Source organism: Mustela erminea, chromosome 1 (assembly GCF_009829155.1).
Source record: "Mustela erminea isolate mMusErm1 chromosome 1, mMusErm1.Pri, whole genome shotgun sequence".
Lineage (NCBI taxonomy): Eukaryota > Metazoa > Chordata > Mammalia > Carnivora > Mustelidae > Mustela > Mustela erminea.
Window position 1 is genome coordinate 213,978,335 of NC_045614.1, and position 6,483 is coordinate 213,984,817.

The window sequence follows — 6,483 nt, forward strand, 5'->3', positions numbered from 1 at the left end:
CAAGATGCTGGCCAGGCTGAATCAGAATTTCCTCACTGGTAAACCAGGGATTCGAGGATAACAGGGTGTGATCTGCTTATCACAGAGCAAGGGCAGGGCCACCCATGTCTGCGAAAAAGTCTGTGAACTGTTTAGGGCTCCACATAAACAGAGTGGCCTTCTGTTTGCGTTAGTGGGAAAACACACTTCACAGAAAATTTTGGAATATTTTAGTCTTGAATACCAAATAAGTTTGCTCTCTGACTTTGGGGAAGTCCCTTAAACCAGAGAGAGTAATGCAATCTCAAATAAGGAACACCAGAGAAGGTAAGTCTAGGCAAGCTACAGCGTACTACATAAATGCAAGACTCTTTTTAAAACAGATTTTATTTATTTATTTGAGAGAGAGAGAGAGCAAGTGCATGATCTGGGAGGGAGAGAGAATCGGAAGAAGATTTCTTGCTGATCACAGAGCCCAGGGTGGGGCTCGATCTCACAACCCTGAGATCATGACCTGAGCCGAAATCAAGAGTCTAACTAACGCTCAACTGACTGAGCCATGCAGGTGCCCCCATAAACGCAAGATTCCACCATTATTAGAGGGTTTTTTTTTTCCATTTCAGCAAAATATTATAAAGGACATCACGTAATATATTCACATCTTTTAATGGGTAGAATTTTTCTCACATGTATCCATACTTACTAGCCAACATTCTGTGTGTTCGCTGGAAAGGTGATGAAAATTCGCCCTCGGAATTCGTTAATGTCATTTACCCAACAAATATTTATTGAGTCCTGTGTGTCAGGAATTGTTCCACACATTACAGAAAAGTAGGAAACAAAACAGATACAGTGCATGCCCTAATGCAGAAGAATTTGTGCTGGAGAGATAATGAGTCAGGTAAAAAAGTGAGCTGTAAAGAATAGTAAATAATACAATGGGCTTAAGGGAAAAAAACAACCATGTGGGTCTGATGGGACTGGTTGAAATTTCCGACAGGTAGCCGGGGAAGGTCTCAGCAAAGGTGACTAAGGGAGATGGGAGAGAGTAGGGAGAAGGAGCCATGTGGCATCTGGGGAAGGGCTCGTCCAGGAGAGGAGGAGACGGCCTGGTGTTCGGGGAAGGCTAGAGCGGCGCCTGGAGGGGTCCGGGACGGAGGAGGGAAGGTAGATGACAAAGACGGTGGAAAGTCAGGTCATGGGGCACTGGGGGGCCTGGTGGGCACTTGAGCTTTTACCCGGAGTCACATGGGGCCATTGGAGGGTTTTCACTGAGGAAAGACAGGTAGGACTGATGTTTTAACAGCATTCGTCTGGCTGCTGTGATGAGAACAGACATGATGTCTAGAAGTCTTCAGAAATAAGTATAAGAATTTAAATTCAGAAGTTATACTGAAAGTCATTTAAAATGGTCAAATGATGTCAATTATATCTTAATAAAACTGGAATGAATGAATGATAGGTAGAGGATAGATAGACAGATAGATAGACAGGCCAATAAAATGGTTGCTTTTTTCCCTAAACTAGAGCAAGTGACTCATGCAGAGAAATAGCCTACTCATTTTTTTCTATACAGATGCCAAAGTGCAGGGTGAGCATAAAGAAACGAGAAGGCACAACTTGCTTGAGTCAAACAAACTTCTAGCTCCCGAGCTCAAGCTAGCAGCACTCAAGGCTTAGGAGACCAGTTTCCTCGGTCTCCCTCCCATAAGGGACGCTCAGCTGCTTCTGGGGTGGCCAATCAGCGGAGGGCCAGAGCCACGGGGCAGCTAAAGCCCTAGGGGACAGTCGGGTGGGCAGTCGGGTCCAGCCCAGCCCCGTCCTGCCTGGCATGAGTCCACCTCTTCATGCTCTGCTTTGGCTGGTGGAGGAAGAGACCATCAGCGATGAGCCCACTCTGGGCACTAAAGACGCCGTGAGCTTCATGGTGCAGGCCAGTGGTTGCGTGAGGACCTACAAACGGACACAGCACGTGGGATAGAGAAGTGTGTATTGCCATGAAAAGGAGTGAACACTGACACACCCTTTGACATGGGTACTCCTTGAGAACACGATGCCAAGTGACAGAAGTCCATCACGACAAGCCCTTCCTGTGAAATGTACCCAAGAACCAAGTCTCGGGACAGGAAGCAGATTGGCGGTAATTTTTTTTTTTTTTTAAGATTTTATTTATTTATTTGAGAGAGCGAGAGTGAGACAGAGCATGAGAGGGAGAAGGTCAGGGGGAGAAGCAGACCCCCCGTGGAGCTGGGAGCCTGATGCGGGACTCGATTCTGCTCGTAGACCTGAGCAGAAGGCAGTCGGCAACGAACTGAGCCACCCAGGTGCCCAGATTGGTGGTAATTTAGGACTTAAGGACAATGGGGGGACAGCGAATGGGAACAGGGTTTCTGGGGCACCTGGGTGGCTCAGCCAGTGAAGTGGCTGCCTTCAGATCAGGTCATGATCCTGGGGTCCTGGAATCAAGCCCCAAGTCGGGGTCCTGCTCATTGGGAAGCCTGCTTCTCCCTCTCCCTCTCCCAATGGCTCATGCTCTCTCCCTCTCTCAAATAAGTAAGTAAGTAAATAAATAAATAAATAAACAAATAAAATCTTTAAAAAATATTTTTAAGTGCATTTGAATCCCTGCTGTCACAGCAGAAAGGATGCTGCAAGATGACCAAGAAGACACGGTCTCTGCCTGTGACATGGCTGTTGGCTCCGTGTGGGAGCAGAAAGGCCTGGGACAAATGCCCCACCTGGGACCAACTGCATCATTTGCAGGGCCCAGTGCAAAAGGCAGGTGGACTTCTTGTTTAAGACAGTTACTAAGAATTACAGGATGCCAAGTGGAAGCCTGGTCCTACCATCTGTCCCTTTCTCCAGCCATGAAGTTGGGGGCGGGGGCGGGGGTGGAGGTTCTTTTTTTTTTTTTTTTTTTTTTTTTTTTTAAAGATTTTATTTATTTATTTGACAGAGAGAAATTACAAGTACACTGAGAGGCAGGCAGAGAGAGAGAGAGAAGGAAGCAGGCTCCCTGCTGAGCAGAGAGCCCGATGCGGGACTCGATCCCAGGACCCCGAGATCATGACCTGAGCCGAAGGCAGCGGCTTAACCCACTGAGCCACCCAGGCGCCCAGGGGCGGAGGTTCTTACAACATGAACCTGCAGGTCAGCTCTGCTCTGTTTTGATGAAGGGCTATTTCTTTGCCAGAACAAGAAGCTCCTGTGATGTTTGTGAGATTCTTCCAAAAGACAGGTGCCAATGATTCTCCTCCTGGACGCCTAAGAGTGGAGGGTCGGCGTTCCTCCTCACCTTCAACCTGAACCGGAGTGCAGGTTCAAGTGCCTCGGTGAAGTTTGGAATCTAGAGGTGAAGAAAGCATCCGCCTGGAGGAAAGTACATGAGGAGGTGTGATTTCCACAACAGCTACAAACAAGAGGTACTAATAGCTCAGTGGGTCTGAAATAGACACAGAGACCAAAATTCCCAAGTGCAAAGAGGTGGGGGAACTTCTTGCTGCCATCGGAAAGCCATTCCTCAAAAGAATGGACATCCCATAAATTCACCCAGCGTCTCTGTGATTTATTCACAGGCCTGTTGAAGCATATTACAGTATTTAGCTTTAAAAACGTTAATCCGGGTTTCAGTTTGTCACCAGAGTGGCGTGTCCATTAACCTTACTTAATCATTTGCCAGGCAGACGGGCACAATGATGACTAACTCTTGGCTTGTGTGAAGACCAGTGGTTCAGTGTTCCAGTCTGCAGGGTAAATAGTCAGGCCGATGCTCTGAGTATTACCCAGCTGAGTGCACAGTGTGGGAATCATTTTGTGATTCAGAAAAAAACACACACACAGCTACAAAATCATGTATCTGTGCGGGTCTGACTCACACTTCAGACGCATTTATTTAGGGATTATCAGTTTCACAGAATACAAAGGGTCCCTCTTGCTATTTTTGTTGTCCAGACCTGCCTAAAGCATGTCATCGTGCAGTTTAATATCACGGTGGATTCTGATGGTGGTTTGTACGCACCAAGACTACTGCCGTATAAGGGAGGCAGTAGTGGAGGTGAGCCTGGAAGCAGCCCCAGTCCCAGCCCTGCCAAGAAACAGCCCCATGACCATGGGCAAGAAATTGATCCTCCTTGGGCCTCAGTTTCCTGAGGCCGGTCTCACTACAGATCTCTGAAGTTCTTTCCAATTGTAAAATTCATTGTTTCATTCTACCCACAAAGGCAAGGGAATGACAGTGAAGGGAACCGTGGGCTCCTATTGATGGCACTGGTCTTGATCTATCTTTTTCCTTTTCATGAACCAAAGTCCTGCTCAGGGTGCAGAGCAAGGCATCCATCGGAGATGGCTGGGATGAAGGCATGAAGGGACCAAGCTCTCCAGGGTCGGAGGGACTACTGGTTTGTAACAGCACACTTGGACTTAACTGTGTGCTTGACATCCCTCTAAGTGCATTAGAAACGCTAACTCATCCTCAGGCAGCCCTGGAAGAAATCTCAGCACCACCATTAATCAAACTTGACAGAGAAGGAAACTGAGGCCCAGAGAGGTTAAGTAACTTTCCCAGGGCCACGCTGGATGCCTAGTGAAAGATTGAGCTGGGATATGACCCAGAGAGTCTGACCCTAAAACCTACCCCTCAGAGGTCAAGACCGTAAGCTCTACCATGTTTTTAATGTCTTCGTACCCATAGGGAACCCAGGGGACAAATGAGGCTGCCAACAGCGGAAGAAGTTATAATGGGCCATCAAGAAAAACTACCGATCTCCAGGGTAGTCCCAGGCTCGCTATTCCAAAAAGTCTTCACGAAGAAGATAGATACTGCTTGCTCTTACAGTTTGGGACCACCCCGTCAGGAGGCTGGGAGCTGCCAGATGACCCCAGGTTGCCCGGGATTCCTGGTACCTGTGCCGGCCTGCAAAAGGGCAAGAGTGGAGAGTGGCTTGGATGGTAGGAACGCGGTGTGCCCCCCCGGAGGTGGGGGTACGTGGGTGTTACAGAGCTCAACTTCATCCCTTCCCTGACCCTGCCATGCATCAGTGGGCTGGCTGCTGCTGCCAGACACCACCCCGCCCCGCGACTGCAGTGTAAGTGGTCAGTAGAGGAATTCACTGCTTTCTAAGTGCATTTCCCCTCCCCCACCCACCCCCACCTCCAGGATTTCCAGTCTTCTGTTTCTGTGTGATTTTTCACATTATTGTGGACTCAGTTTTACTTCTTCAGGGGCGGGGACTCAGCCTCATTGGTCTTTGTCTGCTCAGCAGCTGACAGTAAGTTTGCCTAATGAATAAATGATACACCGCAGACCAAATGACGTCTGTTTAGCTTACAAGTGGAAACCACCCCGTACTGAACATCGACTACCAATTTGGAGTTCAAGGTAAATACAGACGTGTTTCTAAGGAAGTATTTTTGGTTTGGGGAGTTTGTTGTGTTTTTGTTTTTGTTTTTGTTTTTACAAAATTACTTGGTAAGCTAATCATTTTTAATAATTACATCTGGATTCTAAAGCACTCTTATCTTCATTTTAGTCTCTAGACATCTAGTATTTAACCACATATGTTCTTCTGTAATACACTTTTTCTCTTCCGTGAGCTTCCCTCTTTCTTAAGGGAAAAGAGTGAAGACGGCTTTTAAGCTCAGTTTGACATAGTACATCTGATCATTTCACCCCGCGTGCCTTCTGACTTTTCATTTCCTTCTAACACGTTCGACTTTTGATCTGCAAGCACAAGGGCCGTACTTTTATTAGGGTTTAATTTACTGTAAAGCTCGGTGTTCCCTGTGAATCAAGCCATAATAGGTGAATAATCACAGGCTTCAGCCGGCCAGGTTCTAGTTCTACTGAGTAACTAGGAAACCGACGAATAACAGGAAGGTTAAAAAATGTTGGGAACCCTGATATCGCCCCAGAGCTAGGATAAGCCGTTTTATTACGTGAGCATGACTGTCCAAGCATAGAGGGGGATCAGCCACAGCATGGAACCAAGGGCATAGAGGGAAATCAAGGAGCGACAGGGGAGTCAAGATTTGGTGTTGGCGAGTGACCCCACTTCCTCTCCCCTGCCTCCTACATCCCCTTCAGCTCCACCATTCGTGCCTGTGACCAGATGATTTTCATTTGGGCTTCACACATTACATCAGAGAAGGTAGGATTGATTTCGTTTTTCATGTATATGGTATTTTTTTCCCAAGGGTTTTCCATAAAATGAAAAGGGAAGAGCTTAGGAAAAGAAAATTAATAGCTGTATCATTTTGAGATTCTCTCGACCAAGTACTCACGGCTCTGATAAATTCTTTACACATTCGGCTCTACGGAGAATGTTCATTACAGCCTGATGACATAGGTTCCATAATCCTCTTTTCTTCTGTAGAGGAGAGAATTGGCCCCAGCCTTCACAAGTCAGAGCAGAAGGAAAAATCATACTCAGGAATGGATTGTCTCCCACACTCCTCTTTTGATGTCTTTCTGGTCAGATATGTCGGAACACTGCCCAGTCTGAGCAG